Source organism: Peromyscus leucopus, chromosome 1, assembly GCF_004664715.2.
Source record: "Peromyscus leucopus breed LL Stock chromosome 1, UCI_PerLeu_2.1, whole genome shotgun sequence".
NCBI lineage: Eukaryota > Metazoa > Chordata > Mammalia > Rodentia > Cricetidae > Peromyscus > Peromyscus leucopus.
In genome coordinates, this window is record NC_051063.1 from 162,392,489 (window position 1) to 162,412,418 (window position 19,930).

Consider the following 19,930-nt stretch of genomic DNA (forward strand, 5'->3'; position numbering starts at 1 on the left):
CCCTGCTGGCCTTTTTTTGGATGGATTTTGGTTCCATGTTTTCCTTGGCTTTGTCAATTCATCAGGAAAAGTTGATGAATATTTAAGATGAACGGAAAGTACTTCTGACTCTAGACATCTTCAATTAGTGGCAGTGGGGGTATTTTGGAATAATCCTTTTGTACACTGTGAAGAAGTGTCACTCTGACTGGTTTCATAAAAAAAAAAAAAAAACTGAATGGCCAATAGCTAGGCAGGATTTCCAGGCAGAGAGGACACTGGGAAGAAGACGGGCAGAGTTGTGAGGAAACACCAGGGAAGCAGAGCAAGCAGGATGGGCTTTACAAAGTAAAGGTAACTGAGCCACATAAACTAACATCGATTAAAGAAGATTTAAGTTATAAGAGCTAGTTAGAAACAAGCCTAAGCTCTCAGCCAAGCTTTTATAATTAATAAGTCTCTGTGTCATAATTGGGGAGCTGACGGTCCCAACATAAAAGTCTGACTACAGGGGGGGCATACTATAAACTTCTCAACTGGGACCTATGATGATATTTTATTTGTACTGAAATGTGATTTTATTTGTATGTTAATAAATAATGTTGCCTGGGGGTCAGAGCTAATAGCAAGCTATAGCAGAAGCTGGGCGGTGGTGGTGCACACCTTTAATCCCAGCACTTGGGAGGCAGAGCCAGGCGGATCTCTGTGTTCAAGGATACCACCAGCATGGAGACATATGCCTTTAATCTCAATACTAACCATAGAAGATCTGGAGGTCTGTATACATGGGCAGTGACAAGGAGGTCGTGTGGTTGGGTTTACAACCAATGAGAAGGCAGAATAGAAGTCAATAAAAAGGACAAACAGACAGGAAGTATGTCTCTTGCGGAGGAGGACAGCAGCAGCAGTGAAGGGTAAGGTTTTTAGCTCTTAGCTATTGCTCTGACCTCTTGGGCTTTCATCTCTGCATTGGCTCTGTGTTTCTTATTTAACAAGATGGTTACATCTACAGGGACCATTGTTGTTGCTGGAATTGAAGATGAGTCAGAGTGTAAAGGTACCTGCCACCAAGGCTGATGACTTGAATTCAATCCATGGATTCCACGTGAAGGAAGGAGAACCAACCTAGAAGTTGTCCTCTGACTTACACATACACACACGCACGCACGCACGCACGCACACACACACACGCGTGTGCTATGGTTCATATCTCATCCACAAATACACAAATAAAATGTGATTTTAAAAATCACTAAATGAATTTTATCTTAGATTAGGACAGAACCTACAAAAATTTCTGAAATGGTTCTAAACATACTTTATATGAAGTATTTAGTGGCAATCTCAACAGTGATGAGGTAGAATCAAGATACTGATCAATTCAGAAATACTGAAGACACCATATGTCCCACAGGATAAAACACTCAGCCATTTAGTCCTTTATGTAAAAATAAGCATGCCCACTTTATTAGTATGCCAAGTTGCTTTTGTCTTTAATAAATAAGATTATATGTTGTCATAGTTTTGTCAACCTGACACAATCCTAGACATCTCTTGGAAAATGGAACCTCAACCGAGGAACTAGCCTGTGGGTGTGTCTGTGGGGCATTTCCTTAGTTGACAGTTGATGTGAATGGGTCCAGCCCACTGTTGGTGGCACCACCCCTGGACAGGAGGTCCTGGGCTATATAACAAGCTGAGTACATGGTAAGCAAGCCTGTGGTGGTATTCTAATTGTACTGAAATGTGATTTTAATTGTATGTTAATAAATAAAGTTGCCCGGGGGTCAGAGCTATTAGAGCCATAGACAGAACGTGGTGGTGGTGGTGGTGACGCATGCCTTTAATCCCATAGATCTCTGTGTGTTCAGGGATACAGCCAGTATTGGAGACATACGCCTTTAAGACCTAGAGGGCTGCCGGGCGTTGGTGGCGCACGCCTTTAATCCCAGCACTCGGGAGGCAGAGCCAGGCGGATATCTGTGAGTTCGAGGCCAGCCTGGGCTACCAAGTGAGCTCCAGGAAAGGCGCAAAGCTACACAGAGAAACCCTGTCTCGAAAAACCAAAAAAAAAAAAAAAAAAAAGACCTAGAGGGCTGTACATACAGTCAGTGACGAGGCAGTCACGTGTTTGGGTTTACAACCAATGAGAAGGCAGAACAAAATACTTGAAAAGACAGACACACAGGAAATAGTTCTCTTTCGGGAAGCTAGGACCACCGCAGGAGGAAGGGTGAGATTTTAGCTCTGAGCTCTGATCTCTTGGCTTTCTCTTTTACATTGGTTCTGTGTTTCTTATTTAATAAGACGGTTGGTTACATCTACACAAGCCAGTAAGCAGCATTCTTCCATGGCTTCTGCTTTGGTTCCTGCCTCCAGGGTCCTGCTCGAGTTCCTGCCCAGACTTCCCTTCATGACAGACTGTGATGTTCATGTATAAGCCAAATGATCCTTTCTTCTTCCCCAAGATCAGTTGGGTCAGTGTTTTACTACAGTGACAGAGAAACAAAACAGGACAGAAATACCACCCAAGAATCATTTTTAAGTAACCTTATGATTTTTATTAGTACATGTTGTATTTATAGACCTATTTTTATACACCTGTGTACCCAGAGACAGATAAAAATTTTTCATATTGGGCTGGAGAGATGGCTCACTGGTTAAGAGCACTGACTGCTCTCCCAGAGGACCTGGATTTGATTCTCAGCACCCACATGGCAGCTCACAATCATCTGTAACTCCAGTTCCAGAGGCTCCAATTCCCTCTTCTGGCATCCTTGGGCTCCATGCATGCACATGGTGCACATACATACATTCAAGCAAAACATTCCTACACATAAAATAAAAATCAATCTTTTAAAATTAGTATTTAATTGCTCAGGCTTTTTGCTTTGTTTTGGCTTTAGTTTGGTTTTGTTTTTCAAAACAGGGTTTTCTCTGGGTAGCCCTGGGTGTCCTGGAACTCGCTCTGTAGACCAGGCTGGCCTCGAACTCACAGAGATGCACCTGCCTCTGCCTCCAGAGTGCTGGGATTAAAGGCGTGTGCTTGTTAAAAGGGGCCGGATATATAGCTTGGTGCCAGAGTGCTTGCCTGGTGAATGGAAGGCTCTGTGTGTGTGCGTGTACATGTATGTGTGTTAGAGTCTACATGTGTGGACTTCAAGTCACTTTGGCTTTCACAGAATCCACTTCCCAGAACTGCCAGCTCAGGGAGCCACCCAGCTGATTGCCAGTGGTACTGTATGAGTGTCCACTGGTGGTTGTCACCTGAATCATTAATCACCGCGTGGCTTGAAAATTATAATTCATTTTCCTGTGGACCATAACAAACTCCCATAAGCTTAATTTCTGCCTTGCAGTTCTGTGTATCAGTATGGCCGACTCTCTGGTCAGGACCTCCTATGGCTAAAAATAAGGTGCCCCCTGCAGCTTCAAGACCCAAACAAGCGACTTTCTCTTGCATCCAGCCCTCAGGTCCCAAGCCTCTTTTGTTAATAAGACCAAGGCCCTTGTAAGAACTCGTTTGGTTATTTTAGCCTTGTCTGAAGAATTCCTTCATAGCAAGGAGCACTTCAGTAACTGAATGACTAGGAGGAGGTAGTATATTTGTGAGGCAGCAGGAATCTGAGGAGTACGCCCTCCCAAAAGATGATTTCTGATGCCAATTGCATTTAAAAAAACCTCTTCTGGGGGACTGAAGCCATTGAGCTACATCTACATTTAAGTGGTATTCCACTTTAAGACAGTTCTCCCAGCCACACAACCAAGGGAGCGTGTCTGCAATCCTGGCACTTCAGAAGGCAGAGAATGGATCAAGAGGATCAGGAGATCAAAGTCATCCTTGGCTATGTAACGCATTCCAGGCCAGCCTGGACGGTATGAAATCCTTTCTCAAATGCTCATATTATAGGTGGCCGCACCTCCTATGGTTCTTATTTATTTAGAAGCAAGATTTCACTATTAAGACCTGGCAGGCAGGGGCTGGAGAGATGACTCAGTGGTTCAAAGTATTGACTGCTTTTCCAGAAGAGCAGAGTTCAATTCCCAGCACCCACAAGGCAGCTCACAACTGTCTGTAATTCCAATTCTAGGGGACCCAACACCCTCACACAGACATACATGCAGGTAAAACACCAGTGGACATAAAATAAAAATAATTAAATTATTAAAAGACCTGGCAGGGTCTTGAACTCACTGTGTAGACTAGGCTGGCCTCAAAGTGATCCTCTTTTTATTTATTTATTTATTTTGAGATAGGATCTCACTATGTAGTCCTAGAGTTTGCTGTGTAGACTATGCTGGCCTTGAACTTACAAAGATTCACCTGCCTCGGTCTCCCAAGTGCTGTGATTAAAGATGTGCGCCACAATGCCCAACTAAATCTAGCTTTCTTACAGACTTACTACCTGCTCTTCAGAGGCCTCCCTTGCTCTATCCCTCAGCACTCTGCAGAAGAAAGAGTCAAGACACAAGTCTTCCCCACAACCAATCCTTAAAGGTACAGGAGGAACTACCATCTCACAGCCTAGCTCCACCTTCCTAGGACTGAGGTGCCTAAAAGCAGCAGGACCACGCCCACTTCTTGAGAGCAACCAATCAGAACTAGAGGTGCTCTTAACTCCATTGTGAAGAATGGTCTTAGACTGTAGAGCTCTTAAGATTCTGAATAGAGCCCCGGGAGTGCAGTGGGATCTGGCTTTCTGTTTTCAAGACACCAGGATCTGTCTTTGCATGAAAAGATCATGGCTGAAGCCGCAGGTCAGAAAGTTAGGCAGCCACTAGGCCGGCCACAGACTTCGGAGGAACTGGCATTTTATGCTCGGACTCACATATTCCTGACGATCTGTGCACTGCTTCTTTGCCCGCCCTTTGGATTGTTAGGCCTCCTCTTCGCCTTTAAGGTAAAACTATTGCCCAGACATTGCTCATCCTGTCCTGTGTTTACCACCTATAACTGCTCCCGTGGTCTAGGGTCAGGCTCTCCCCACAGTTGCTGGAGGGCTCCAACCCTTCTTCCAAGATCCTCAAAAACCTATACCCATGCTCCCACTCTTACAGACCAAGGAGGCTAATCAGTACAGCGACTGGGAAGATGCTTATCTGAACTCAACTCGAACTATTTGGATGGATGTATTTGGCATACTTGTGGGTTTAGGCATCATTTACTATTATGTCCTATTTATGTGACCCAGCATCCTCAGGCTCACTCCCCTACAGACATGCCCACTTAAGACATCGACCAACCACCTAGAAGAAACCCAGTGCTTCAGACATCCTTTAGCCAAGAAACCCACCAACCTAAAACTGAACACCTAAGCAACCTGCCAGGCCAAGAAGTCCCAAGGCCACCTGCCTGTACCACATCAGCTCACAGTCATTTGGCCTTCACAGCTGTCTCCATCCACCGTGGAGGCCCACACTCAAGTCCTAAATCTGTGTAAGTCACTGAGCTGCTCTTTCCTGAAAAGAAAGAAAGAATCATATTTCTTAGCCCAATAAAGTTGAAGGGAATATTCTGACTTCGCCTGTGTTTGTAGATGTTTTTCTGGTCAATAATGGTTTCACTGGGGCTGTTTGCTTAGATCCAGTGAAAATAAGACTGCAATAATGGTACCAGACACTGTAGCACAAGCCTATAATCCCAGAATTTGGAAGTAGGGGCAGGAGGATTAAAAATTCAAGACCAGCCTGAGCTACACAGTGAGTTGAAGACAGCCCTAGGATACATGAGACCCTGACTCAGACCAACGAAAACAAAACGATAAACAATGTCATAATGGTGAAGCCCAGAGCCATGAAAATGGGAATATATGGGTTTTCATCCTCTCACCACACACGCCATGATACTGCATGTCCTGAGGGCTGGAGGAGATGGCTGAGGTATTTAAAAACACTTGCTGTGCAATTCTGATTAACAGAGTTCAGTATGGATGCAGAGTAATCTCAGCACTCCTGTGGTAAGATGGGAGGTGGAGGCAGGCTGGAAGCTCGTGGACTAGCTGGCCTGGAGTACACTGCATGCTAGTAAAAACAAGAACGATGTTGCCTCAACAAGGTGAAAGATGAGGATGGAATCTCCAAAGTTATCCTCTGACCTCCACACACAAATATTTTCAAAAATAAAAACACTTGCATGTCTTTGATTTCCTGAAGCTTTTTTCTTTGTAAAGCATACATACAAATTACTAAAGCAGGAGTACATGCAGAAATCTAAACGGATTTTCACTCTCTGCATGACTTCCCTTTCAAGCTGAGGTGCTAGACTTCTGGTGTCTCAGAGCAGGAAAAGAAAACAGAAATCTTGACCAGTCATAGTGGCACACATCTTTAATCCCAGCACTTGGGCAGAGGCAGGTGGAGCTCTGTGAGTATGAGGCCAGCCTGGGCTACAGAGTGAGTTCCAGGACAGCTAGAGCTACATAGTGAGACCCTGTCTCAAAAACAAGACGAATAATAATTCTGCAATCCCAGAATTCAGAAGGCAGAAGCAGAAGAACAGAGATTTCAAGGCCAGCCTGGGCTATATAAATGAGACCTTGTCTCAAACAGAACACACACACACACACACACACACACACACACACACACACACACACACACACACGCACGCACCCAAATCAAGAAAACAGGAACCACCTCTTCCATAGTTTGAGACCCCAACATCAAACCTGCAAGAGGCAAAGGGGAATATGTGAAAGAATAACAATGGATTTCATAGGGCTGGGGAACATAGCTGGTCTAGCATGCATGAAGTCTTGGGTTCAATCCCTAGGACTGCATAAACTGAGTGTGGTTGGGAATACTTGTAATCCTGAAAGGGAAAAATCAGTAGCCATCTTGAGAGATGCCCCACCCCCCGAAGGTATTTACTGACCATCAGTTTTAGAACTGACCAGAAGTTGAACTCATGGGAAGATAAGGTGGAACAATAAATCTATATATCCTTGGCAAAACAGGATATGGGGAGTAATGGACTCAACTGACCAGAAATTGAACTTATGGGAAAATAGGACTGGAACAATAAATCTGGATGTATATATCCTGGGTTCAGCAAAAGCAGGACATAGGAAGTAAAAAAATGTATGTCTCTGTAGATATCCTGCATCCCATTAGCTATCAGTAACCTCATGCTTACAGTTCAGCAATAACTTCAAAGAACTGCCTCACCCCAGCCCCCTTGTCCAATCCCAAGATATGTAACCCTCTGCACGTAAACCTTTCCTATATAAATCCCTTGAAGTGAGTGCTGGACATGGACCAATCCCGGGCTTGCTGTGTTTGTATTGCAAACCCCTTTGTGCTTGCATTGGATAAACTGCAGGCAACAGGATGTCTGCAGGAGGATACTACTCTGTATCCATTCAGGTTGTCATGGCGCATTCCTGAGGTCCTTCCTGGAACTAAGTACAGCAGGTGGTCTGAGATGGTGGCCCTTTTCCTAGGAAGGAACCTGTAAAGTCAAGTCTAGGCCTTCACAGTTTATGGCCCTTGGAGATATCTAGATAATCTCCTTCTGAGCAATCCAGATAATCCTGTTCAGGGGGTTGTGGTTCCCTACCAAAAAGTCTAACCCAATAGTTTCAAATGTGGTTTCTCACCCAAAGTCTAGACCAATAGTTTCAAAAAGTCACCTTGCCCCATATCCCTTCTGCCCAATCCCAAATTGCCAATTCCCAGCTTATGGTTTTCCCTATAAAAATTCTCTACACCTGGCTCTATAAAAATTCTCTACACCTGGGCTTGTGGCCACCGCCACATTTCCTTCCATCTGCCATGCGGTGGCCCAGGTTGAACCTGAATAAAAGGACCCTTATGTGCTTGCATTGGGAACCAGCTCCTTCATGGTCTCTGGGGGTTTTGAAAAACAAGTACAATAGTCTGAGACCCTGTCTCAAAACACACACACACACACACACACACACACACACACACACACACACACACACACGATAGATAGATAGATAGATAGATAGATAGAGATCGATAGATAGAGATGGTAGGTAGGTAAATAGGTAGATAGATAGGTTGGTAGGTAAGAAGGTAGATAGGTAGGTAGGCAGATAGATAATAATGTTTAAGAACACTTCCTGCTTTTGCAGAAAACCAAAGTTCAGTTCCCAGCACCCATGTCAGTGGCTCATAACTGCTTGTAGCTCCAGCTGCAGGAGATCTAATGGCCTCTTCTGCTCTCCACTGACACCACACACAATTGGCATACACGCAGACACACATTCACACACAAATTTAGAAAAATAAAAATAAATATAAAAAAACTTGGGCTGGGCACTCTAGGGAGTGCCTTTAATCCCATCACTCAGGAGGCAGAGACATATGGATCTCTAAATTCTGGGCCAGCCTGATCTAACAGAGGGAGTTCCAGGACAGCCAAGGGTACACAGAGAAACCCTGTCTCAGGAGTGTAGTAGAAATTTTAAACAGTCTTAGTAAATAAGAAACACAGAGCCAAATACAGAGTTAAAGCCTAAGAGATCAGAGCACTAGCGAAGCCCAAGACCACCTTTAGCTTACCAGTCACTGCTGTCCTTCCCCTAAGAGACCTTTTCCTGTGTGACCTATCTTTTTAATGTCTTTCTGTTCTACCTTCTCATTGGCTCTAAACCCAGCCACATGACTTCCTCGTCACTGCCTGTCTATACAGACCTCCAGGACTCTATGGTTTGTACTGGGATTAAGGGTTAGGGTCACCGCTTGGCTGTGTCCTTAACTACGAAGAGACTCTGCCTGCCATGTGATCGGATTAAGGACATGTGTCACCACCACCGGACTTCTGCTAAATGGCTTGCTTTTAGCTCTGATCCCCAGGCAACTTTATTAATATACAAATAAAATCACATTTCAGCACAAATAAAATATCACCATACAGGAGGGGGAGTAAAAAGAAAAAGAAGAGGAGGAGGCGGCAGACCTCTTTGCACCTTCTGACGTTAATTTTTCAGTCTCCACCCACTTTTGTACTATGAAGAAGGAAGCACAAGACTTGAGTCAGCTAAAGAGTCCCAACAGGAAAACAGGTCAGGCGCGATTTGACCAGGAGGTGAGCAACAATGCCGCCTGTTGGTAGTTAGCTGCAATTTCATCTTTTTTTTTAACCTCGCGTGAGTTGGGGTGTGTGTCTTTGTACCGAATATATGTGTGCGCCTGCCTATGAGTGTTGGAGGTAAGAGGCCAGTATCTGCTTCTATTGTTCTTCACCTTAGCTTTCTGAGACAAGGTGTCTCACTGAACCTGGAGCTTGCCATTTGGACTAGACTGGCCCAGTGAACTCCCAGGATCCACTTACTTCTGTGCCCTAGTGCTGAGATTACAGAGAGACCACAGCCCTGGCTCTCTACATGACTTTGGGGATCCAAACTTACACTTGTGCAGCTAGAGGATTCAAGGCTAGCCTCACCTACAAAGCAAGTGAGAACACAGCCTGGGCTACCCAAGACTTTCTCAAAAAACAAAAACAAAAAAACAAAAAACAAAAGGAGGCAGGCAATAGGGAGATGGTTCAGTGGGTAAAGTGTTTGGAGTTCAAGTGTGAAGACCTGAGTTCAAATCCCAGTACCCACAAGAAAACTGAACACGGGGTTCATGCCTCAGGCTTCCACTGTGGATCAGAGACAAACAGACACACATCCGTACACGTAAGTATAAAAAAAAAAATCTTTAAAAAGATAGTGGATTCTTTTTGAGTCCTTTCTCTTCTCCAAAGGATGGTGAGAGGGGGACCTCTTTATCAGCTAAGCTGTCTATCTCCCAGCCCTTTTTGTATTTGTTTTCTGTGACAGTATCTCAGGGAATCTAGTTGACCTGGAGTTCGTTAAGTAGCCGATACTGACCTCGAATTCCTGATCCTCCTGGCTCTGCCTCCCAAGAGCTGGGATTTCAGGTGAGTTTGAAGCCATCCTGGGCTTTATGAAATCCTGCCTGGTAAAAGTAAAAATAAAAACTAGAAATTGGGGGCATAGCTCTGTGGGTAGAGTGCTTGCCTAGACTTCAGAAAGCCCTGGTTTGATCCCCAGCACCACACAGAGGCAGCAAGAGGATTATCTGCAGCTACATAGCAAATTGAAGGCTAGCCTGAGCTACATGAATGAGATCACTGACCAGAGGTACTGGGGGTGGGAGGGATAAATGTCGTGTGTGTGTGTGTGTGTGTGTGTGTGTGTGTGTGTGTGTGTGTGTGCAAGAACACACACACACACACAGATACCCTCAAGCATACTTAATGCAGCCTGAGGCCTACATCACTCTTGCTTCAAATGTCATTTCTAAGCTTCAAGGTGCCCAGAAGGAACCTATAAATAAGCAAGGAGCTTGAAGAGAAAGTCTATTTACAGACCTGTTTTCAAGGTGGAACCCAGAATTCTCAGGCTGACCAATAAGTATCCAGGACTGAACTTCCATTATAGCAAGCATCCAATAGAAGTAGAAATCGGCCTGGGATTTCTTGTTGCCATAGAAATCTCTATTGAGTTGCTTGTAGCTAAGAGCTTTCCTGGGCCAGGGATGTCAGCTCCAGGTACTTACTGGGAATTTTTGAAGGTGGCAATGAGTAGGCCAGGGAGAAACAGGGGAATGAATGGAGGCAGACAGGGTATCCTGAGGCAGTGGAGAGAGTGCTATTCACAGGGAGAAAAGGGTCACTGCAGGGAAGCTCTTCTAAAAGGACCCGGAAGGAGTTCAAAAGGAGGGGAAGGCTGCTGGAGAACTTAAGAGCACTGGCTGCTCTCCCAGAGGACCAGGACTCGACTCCCAGCACCCCGTGGCAGCTCACAGCCATCAGTCACTGCAGTCAGGTGCTCAGATGTGCCTGCAGACCAAACACCCATCACATAAAATAAGACCTAAAATTTTTGAAAGGTTAGGGAAAATGTGTTAGTTAGAAATGGGAGTAGCTTTATCAGGAGACTTAAAAGAGGGTATAGGCAGACATGGGGGTGTTAGAGTTTACAGAAAGGATTAAAGGAGTCATGTGATGAGCTGGGGGAGGGGTTTATGGGTAAACAGCTAAGGACTAGAGAGGACCCCAGAGGATTTGTAGGAGGAAGAGGTAGGGGATCTTTGAGAGAACTGTCTGTGGCCGAGTGTTTTGGAGGGGAGTGGAGAATTTCTTTTTTTTTTTTTTTTAGATTTATTTTATTTATTATGAAAACATGTTCTTTCTGCAAGTTTGCCATATGCCAGAAGGGGGCATCGGATCTCATTACAGAAGGTTGTGAGCCACCATGTAGTTGCTGGGAATTGAACTCAGGACCTCTGGAAAAGCAGACAGTGCTCTTAACCTCTGAGCCATCTCTCCAGCCCGGGAGTGGAGAATTTCTAATGAAGATTTTACAAAAGTGATCATGAGTCTTACTTGGTTTTGTTTTCTGTTTCATGCCTGTGTGTAAGAAAGAGAGAGTGGCGCGCGCACGCGCACTCATGTGGAAACCAGAGGAATACATTAGATGTCTTCCTGTGTGGCTCTCCATCTTATTCAGGGTCCCTCACCGAACCAGAAGTTTGCCAGTTTGGCTAGGCTAGCTGGCCAGGGAGCTCCCGGGATCCGCTTGTCTTCACCTCCCTCCCCCACCCATGCTGGGGTCACACATATCTGCAGGACTTGAACTCAGTTCCTCACGATTACACAGCAATGCCCTTACATATTGAACCACCTCCCCAGCCGTGTGTGTGTGTGTGTGTGTGTGTGTGTGTGTGTGTGTGTGTGTGTGTGTGGCGCGCGCGCGCTCACGTTCATGCTCAAGTATGAACCTGTTCTGTGCTCCTGTGAAGGCCGGGGGTTGACATCGTGTCTTCCTGTCACTCCTCACGTTGTTGTTGTTGAGCAGCGTCTCTCACTGCACCTAGAGCTGGCCGTCCCTGGAATCTGCCTGTCTCTAGCCGTACAGTGTGGAGGGCACAAGCATGTGCCGCCATCCCAGGGTTTCCATGGGTGCCGGGGATCCGAACTCAAGTCCTCACACCTGTGCTGTGAACACTGGCTCCGAGCCATCTCCTCAGCCCTTGGTGGGTTTTCTGTTTGAGTTTTGGTTTTGGCTGGTTTGTTGGTTCCATTTGTTTGTTCGCGGGAATTTGGGGGTAGTTCAAACTGGCCTCCTGGTAGCTATGCGGCTGAGACAGGCTTGACTCCTCTTGCTGGGCCTTCAACCACCATGGCCACCTTTATTTATTTGTTTGCTTGTCTTTGGTTTGTGAGACATGATCTCCTTATGAATCTCAGGATTACCTGGAACTCAACAATCCTCCTGCCTCTGCCTTCAGAGTGCTAGAGTTATAGATGAAGCACCATGACAGTCTCTCTCTCTCTCTCTCTCTCTCTCTCTCTCTCTCTGTCTCTCTCTCTCCCTCACTCACTCCCTGTTAGCATTTAAGTATTACCTACCCAGCACCTTGGGGACCTGGCCAATAAGCAGGCAGTGCTTTGGCCTACTCAGGATCCTGATGTCATCATCCTGCCTAGCTCAGCTCATTTGAGAATTTGCTAAGTCCCCTCTAAGAGCAAGCCCCTCCCTCCCCTTTCTCTCTCTCTGTTCCTCTCTCTTCCCATGAGGCAGCATCTGCACCCCCTTTCCTTCCCCCTTTCCCATCTCTTCTTCTCTTCCTCTCTCAGCTCTTGTCCCCCTCACCACCACCCCAATAAACTTCCCACGTGAGCGCTGTCGCATGGTATGGGTGACTTTCAGCTGAGCCCCTTGGCTCCAACCCACCAAGGCTGCCGTTTTTAAATTATAACCCCCCCCCCTCTCTCCTTCCCTTTCTGAGACACAGTCTTACTGTATATCCCTGGCTGGAACCCCAAGAGATCCACCTATTTCTGCCTCCTGAGTGCTGGGATGAAAGACATGTGTCACCATGCTTAGAGAGTGTTAGCATTGAAGCATCTGTACTGCCCTTAGAGTCCTGACAAGATATATCCTCAGCTGCAGCCACTAAGAGCAGCCCCTGTGCGTATATAAAAGGAAGGCCTTGCCCACCTCCGTCTCCGTCTCTGTCTCCACTCTCCTCCCCAGGGACCAGGGACAGGTCTCTGACGCCCTTCTCTCCACTTCTCTCCCTTCCCCTCAGTAAACCTCCCACATGGGCCCTGTTGTATGGTGTGACTCCTTCTTGCCATTTTTTTAAATACAACAGTTGGTGCTGTGACTTGGATGGGCTCTCCCAGCAGTCTGAGACGTGCGGGGACCCTGGAACCTGGGCCACCTGCGACAGCCCTACTTTCCCTCCTAATGGATCGGATCGCTAGGACTCTCCATCCAACACCCAGGACTGTTTTTGTGAGCGCAAGGGAGTCAACTTGGATCTACCTCGAACAACATCTTGCCAGGTCCAAAGGATGCCAGATGGTTCCACAGAGCCTGGACAGTGAAGTGGAACAGCAGCTACCCCAGGATGTGGCCAGCACCTTAGTTTTCTCAAGTCCCCAAAGATGATTGACGCCCCTCGGGCCAGCAGGAAGCAGTCTCGAGAACACGGTGCCCTCATCCCCACCTCACCCGCTACCCCTTTCTAACCCCTCACCTTTTTATAATAAACAAAAGGGAGAGATGTAGCCGGGGCGGTGGTGGCGCACGCCTTTAATCCCAGCACTCGGGAGGCAGAGGCAGGTGGATCTCTGTGAGTTCGAGGCCAGCCTGGGCTACAGAGCGAGATCCAGAAAAGGCGCAAAGCTACACAGAGAAACCCTGTCTCGAAAAACCAAAAAAAAAAAAAGGGTGGGGGGTGGGGGGTTGGGGGGGGAATGTTAGCATTCAGGCATCTGTACTGGCCTGCCCTTAGGGTCCTGACAGGATAGACCTCACCAGCGGTCACTAACAGCGCCCCCTGTGCACATTCATTACTTTCCTTATAAAAGGCGAGCCGTCTCCTGTCTCTCTCTTCTTTCTCTTCCTTCCTTCTCGTCCCCAGGGACAGGTCTCTGCCCCCTTCTCTGCCTCTTCTCTCCCCTCCCTCAATAAACTCCCACGTGGGCCCTGTTGTGTGGTGTGACTCTTTCCCGTCGTTTTTATTATTTTTTTTTTTTTTTGGTTTTTCGAGACAGGGTTTCTTTGTGTAGCTTTGCGCCTTTCCTGGAACTCACTTGGTAGACCAGGCTGGCCTCGAACTCACAGAGTCCCGTCGTTTTTAAAATAGAACAAAGTCTTATTTTTAGAGGGGCCAAATGGAAGCTTGGGGGTTGCTGACAGTGTTTGGGAAATGGTGTTATAAGGGGCCAGTGGATGTTTTAGAGAGAAAAGTCATCGGAGTCAAGGATTTAGGAGACAGTAGAAGGGACAAAAAGTGAACCACGGAAGCAGTTATAAAGGGGGAAACAGAGAGAGGGGGAGTTTGGGGGCACAGGAGGAAGGCTACATGCCAAGAGAGATTACAGAATAGAAGGTGGGGAGTTCTGATGGACAGGAAATTACGGCGAGTGATGAAGATTAGCCAGGACATCCTGGGAGTTGGAGCCAGTGAAAATATTCAAGGAACTCAGTGAAGATGTTAGAGGAGCCAAATGGAAATGTGTGGGGGTGAAAAAGAGAAGTACCAGAAGCCGGAGGGATGGCTCAGTGGTTAATAGCACCGGCTGCTCTTCCAGAGGACCACACGTCAGGCAGCTCACAACTGTGAGAGCCAAAGTTACATTTTAAGTTGTAACCCCTGTGCCTTAGACACCCATGAAACAAAAATGTCTCTAATCTGTAAGCCCCTTGCCTAAGGACAGTTTCTGAAATGCTGGAGGCTGTTGTTTATGGGACATAACAAGCCACATGTTCTTGTTCCCCTAAAGTTTGTTTAACCCAGATGTGCTTGAGTGGGCAGAGGTTCACAGGATGGCGGTATGTCAGGATGTATGCTTGCCCCTGATTGGACCCGATGGGAAATTCAATGGATTATTGGTGTTCCTTCTTAAGCCTCTGCAAACTGTGATTCTGGGCCATTTCCTGGGAACCTGGGTCTGGACCTGGCCAGAACCCATCCACCTGGCCAGTATTTAATTAAAGCTTGCTTCAAAGTTGGCTTTAGATGTCCTTGGACTCAGGTGATTGTGAGCTGCCACGTGAGTGCTGGGAATCAAACCAGGGTCCTCTGGGAGAGCAGCCAGTGCTCTTGATCACTGAGCTGTCTCTCTGTAAGGGCTACAGGTAACCTGTCAGCCCCACTGCACAAGAACAGATAACTTCCTGGCATGCTGGGAGCTGTTGTTGATGTAAGATAACAAATCATGAGTTTTCACTTTAGTAAACAAGGTTGGTTGCTCCAACTACACAGGATGTGCTTGATCACATGTTAAGTAGATCGGTAGGCAGGAAGTACATCAGGATTGCCCCTAATTGAACAACAGTGGGAAGTACATAGCCTTGTGGATTTTTCCTTTATGAGCGACCAATTAGCCTAATTCCGCACCATTCTCTGGGAATCCCAGGTATAGACTAGCCAGTGTCCATCCTCCTGGACAGTACTTAATAAAGCTTGCTCTAACTGGATAATCATTTGGTGTCTCTCTCCTTGCGCTTTTCAGATTTACCACTCTTCAGCCCCAAAATCTTTTCTTAAAGAGAGAAGTAAGAATGAACGGCAAATTCAAAACCCGTGTTCAGACCTGAGGCCCTCACTTGTCTCCAGGTGTTTGAACTTATGCCTGCCAAAGAAGATAGCCAGAGCAATGAGGAGAGTGGTCCTCGAAGCATCCAGGAGACCCCGGAGTACCACTACCCAGCTGTGCTGGCCATCTGCTGCTTCCCTCCACTGGGCTTCTTTGCCTTATTCTTCTCTCACAAGGTGGCGATCTATACCAACCCTTCATCCCTCTCCACCCTGACTCCCCCTGCTTCCTAGATTCAGATCCCACACCCCATGTTGGGTCCTTTCAGCTCCCCACTTCACCCTCTATTTTAGAACCCTTTAAAAAAAAAAAGATTTAGCTGGGTGGTGGTGGCGCACCCCTTTAATCCCAGCACTCGGGAGGCAGAGGCAGGTGAACCTCTGTGAGTTCCAGGTCAGCCTAGGCTACAGAGTGAGTTCCAGGACAGCCAGGACTGTTAAACAGAGAAACCCTGTCTCGGAAAAAAAAAAATTTATCATGTGCATCATGTGTTTGTTTGTACATGTGAATGTTTAGCACCTTTGGCATCTGGAAGAAGGTGCCGATCCCCTGGAGCTGGAGGTTCAGGTAGCTGTGAGCCCCTGACATGGTGCTGGGAAGTGAACTCAGGACTTCTGCCAGAGCAGTGTGGGCTCTTAATCACCAAGCCACCTCTCCAGCCCCTGTCTGGGAATCCTTTAAAGCTCATCTTTCCCCTTTTTCCCTCTCCCCCGGAACTCAGACAAGAGTCTACAAGGAAGAGAACGAACATGAAAAGGCACAAGTTGCCTCGGATCGCACCCTTGTTTTGGCCTTGATCTCCCTCATTGTAGGACTCTTCATTCCTCTCCTCTTTTTATACCGAATCTTCTTCTTTTAACCTGTCACAGCACATGGACACACCATCGGCTATGTATGACCGCGACTCTTAACCCTTTGTGCAGCTTTAGACTAGCCAGGACACCTTCTCTGTAATGTCTGGAGCACCCAGCTGTTTGAGATCAGAAATAAAAACAACAGCAATGATATCGTACTGTTCCTGGAGTTTGTACACTGCGCTGCCCAACACTTCCGATGTCAGACTGGACCACAGACGCCAACTGGATGTCCTCAAACTGCATTCAATTCTGACACTCTTTACCTGCCACACACAAGTCTCTGTGGACTCTGCTATGCCAGATGGAGAGCCAGATGAAGGCAAGGGTGAGCCATGCCTGGGTTGGAGGGCGTGGGCGGGCATCAGGACACTCAGTGGTCCTGGATTTGGTGGTGTGACCAACAGGTTATGCTCTTGCAGTTGCCTTTTTTTTTTTCTTTAATTGCAAATTATTGTCAGGAAAATAAGGCCTTTCCCCTTGAGGCAGCTCACAGGCCCTAGGTCACATTTGTTTGTTTGTTTTGTTTTGTTTTTCAAGACAGGATTACTCTGTGTAACAGACCTGGCTGTTGTCTCTCTTTGTAGACCAGGCTGGCCTTGAACTCACAGAGATCCACCTGCCTCTGGGATTAAAGGCGTGTGCCACCACACCCAGCCCTGGTCACTTTTGGTTTAGTGAGTATATGAGCCACGTTTCCTTACATCTTTACATGTATGTGTTTTTACTGATGCCAAAGAATTTTACTTTTGCGGGGGCAGGGAGATTGGTTCTTCCAGACAAGGTTTCTCTATGTAGCTCTGAATGTCCTGGAACTCACTATGTAGGCCAGGCTGGCCTTGAACTCAGAGATCCGCCTGCTTCTGCCTCCCAAGTGCTGGGATTAAAGGAAAATATTACTTTTACCTTGTTAGATTCTAGATCTTTTGATTTCTATAAATATTCTTGAACTTCTTGCTGGAGAACAGTTCAGCCTGATGCCTCCAGGTCTTGTCTCTAGTCCTTTCCAGTCAGCTTTATTATTTAATTATTTATTATTATTATTATTATTATTATTATTATTATTTATGAGAATTATTTCATCAATCTTACCCAGCCCTCTGTTAAATCTCAAGCCCAGGACAAATGGCTGAGGTCCCTATTTAACATACCAAATTGGACCTGGTGGTGAGGTTCTCCCAGCATCCTTCAGTCCCTAGTTGTTACAGGGTATGGCTGGTATACTACGCCCTCTATCTCCAGCCCAGGGGCTGCCCTTCCCCAGAGGCTCTTTCGTATATAGGCCAGACATTTTGGTTACCTGCCCCATTTTGTACCTTTGGTCCTCCTGGCTGCTGCACCTGGGTCCCTCCCCCCCCTTCCGCCTCCCCCTCCCCCTCCCCACACGCCCCCGTAGGCAGATTTTTCTTTGTGCTGCCAGTTCACTAAAGAATGACATGCAGACTTATTATTAATCACGAGAGCTCAGCTTTAGCTTACTTAGGCTTGTTCCTAACTAGTTCTTACGACTTAAATTAGCCCATACCTTTTAATCTGTGTTCTTTTCCATGGCTCACTTACCTTTACTCTGCCCATCCTGCTTCCTCTCCATGTGTTTGGCAACTCCGCTGTCTTCTTCTCCCAGAGCTCTCTGTCCAGAAGTCCCGCCTATACCTCCTACCTAGCTATTGGCCGTTCAGCTCTTTATTAAGCCAATCACAGTGACACATCTTCACACAGTGGACGGGAATAGTCCACATATGGCCCAGCTCAGGGTCACATCTACTCTGGACTCTCCCAGATGTCCCTGCCTCTGACTATGTTCTCACTTTATCGATAATAAACTGTCCTCCACCACACCTAGGAGCAGTCATGATCTTTCCTTTGTATTTCTTTCTTTTTTTTTTTTTTCATTCACTCAGTGACCATTGGAGAAGGAGTTTTTCCCACTTTGGCTGGTAGAACCTCCCCTTTTCCTTAGCCCTCCATGGGCTCCAGATAGTTCCAGATGGCTGATCCCTCACTCTGGGTGTTGTTGGGTGTTTTCAGCCTTTTGCTCTTTGCTCTTTTGGGGAGCCAGACACCCAGCTCCCAAATAAATCACGCATGGAGGCTTATTATTAATTATAAATGCCCAGCCTTAGCTTAGCTTGTTTCTAGCCAGCTTTTCTTAACTTAAATTATCCCGTCTACCTTTTGCCTCTGGGCTTTTTCATTGTCTTACTTCTGTATATATTACTTTCTCTCTTACTCCATGACTGGCTGGGTGGCTGGGTGGCTGGTCCCTAGCATCCTCCTCTCCTTGTTCTCTTGCTCTTTCTTCTTTTCATCCCAGATTTCTCCTTCTATTTATTCTCTCTGCCTGCCAGCCCCGCCTATCCACTCTCCTGCCTCACTATTAGGGATTCAGCCCTTTATTAGACCATCAGGTGTCTTAGACAGGCAAAGTAACACAGCTTCACAGAGTTAAACAAATGCAACATAAAAGAATGCAACACATCTTTGCATCATTAAAACAAATTTTCCACAGCATAAACAAATGTAACACATCTTTTACTAGTATTCCACAACACCTGGGCTAGCTTCCTCATGTATATCCTGTGTCAGTATGCACTCCTCTCACGGCAGATCCTCTGCAGACTTCGGGTTCTCTCCCTGTCTTGTGTTCTTTTGTCTTATGAATTCTAGCTACCTTAGCTTCTCTGCAGCCCTCGCTCTTTATCCTCAGTTTGGCAGAGACCGTGGGCTCTGCTGGGTTCCCTCCTGGAGGAGGGTGTTGATTTGAAGGAAAATGGCCCCCATAGGGAGTGGCACTATTAGGTGCTGTGACCTTGTTGGAGTAGGTGTGGTCTTGTTGGAGGAAGTGTGTCACTGTGGGGCTGGGTACCTATGCTCAAGCTACTCCCAGTAAGACAGACCACTTCCTGTTGCCTGCAAGATGTAGGACTCTCAGCTACTTCTCCAGCACCATGTCCCACCATGATGATAATGGACTGAACCTCTGAACTGTAAGCCACCACCCCAATTAAATGTTTTCCTTTGTAAGAGTTGCTGTGGTCCTGGTGTCTCCTCACAGCAATAGGAACCCTAAGACAGGGGCTGTGGACTCTGTTCCATTCCCTCCTCACACAAACACCTGGGGTCTCCTTCCAGGCAGCAAGCTAGAACAATTTTAGGGCTCATCTACTCTCCGTTCTCTTGTACATTACTGCTGTAGGATAATCCTCTTGTACACTGTAAAGATTTGTCACTCAAATTGGTTTAATAAAATGCTGATTGGCCAGTAACCAGGCAGGAAGTATAGGCAGGGCAACCAAACTAAGAATGCTGGGAAGAGGAAGGGTGGAGTCAGGAGTCACCAGCCAGATGCAGACGAAGCAAGATGAGAAGAATGTCATACTGGGAAGTTACCAAGCCATGTGGCTAAACATAGATAAGAATTATGGGTTAATTTAAGTGTAAGAGCTAGTCAGTAATAAGCCTGAGCTACTGGCTGAGCATTTATAAGTAATATTAAGCCTCA

At 46.5% G+C, this 19,930-nt stretch overlaps 2 long non-coding RNA genes across 2 annotated transcripts; both read left to right on the plus strand.

The window, feature by feature from the left end:
- Positions 1-4,640: 4,640 nt before the first annotated feature.
- LOC114681672 lies at positions 4,641-5,502 on the plus strand. Its single transcript, XR_003732933.2, has 2 exons — positions 4,641-4,880; positions 5,038-5,502. It is a non-coding gene; the product is annotated as an uncharacterized LOC114681672 (long non-coding RNA).
- Positions 5,503-10,431: 4,929 nt separating this feature from the next.
- On the plus strand, positions 10,432-16,586 carry LOC119087389. Its single transcript, XR_005090817.1, has 3 exons — positions 10,432-10,507; positions 15,491-15,750; positions 16,296-16,586. It is a non-coding gene; the product is annotated as an uncharacterized LOC119087389 (long non-coding RNA).
- The last annotated feature ends 3,344 nt before the right edge of the window (positions 16,587-19,930 follow it).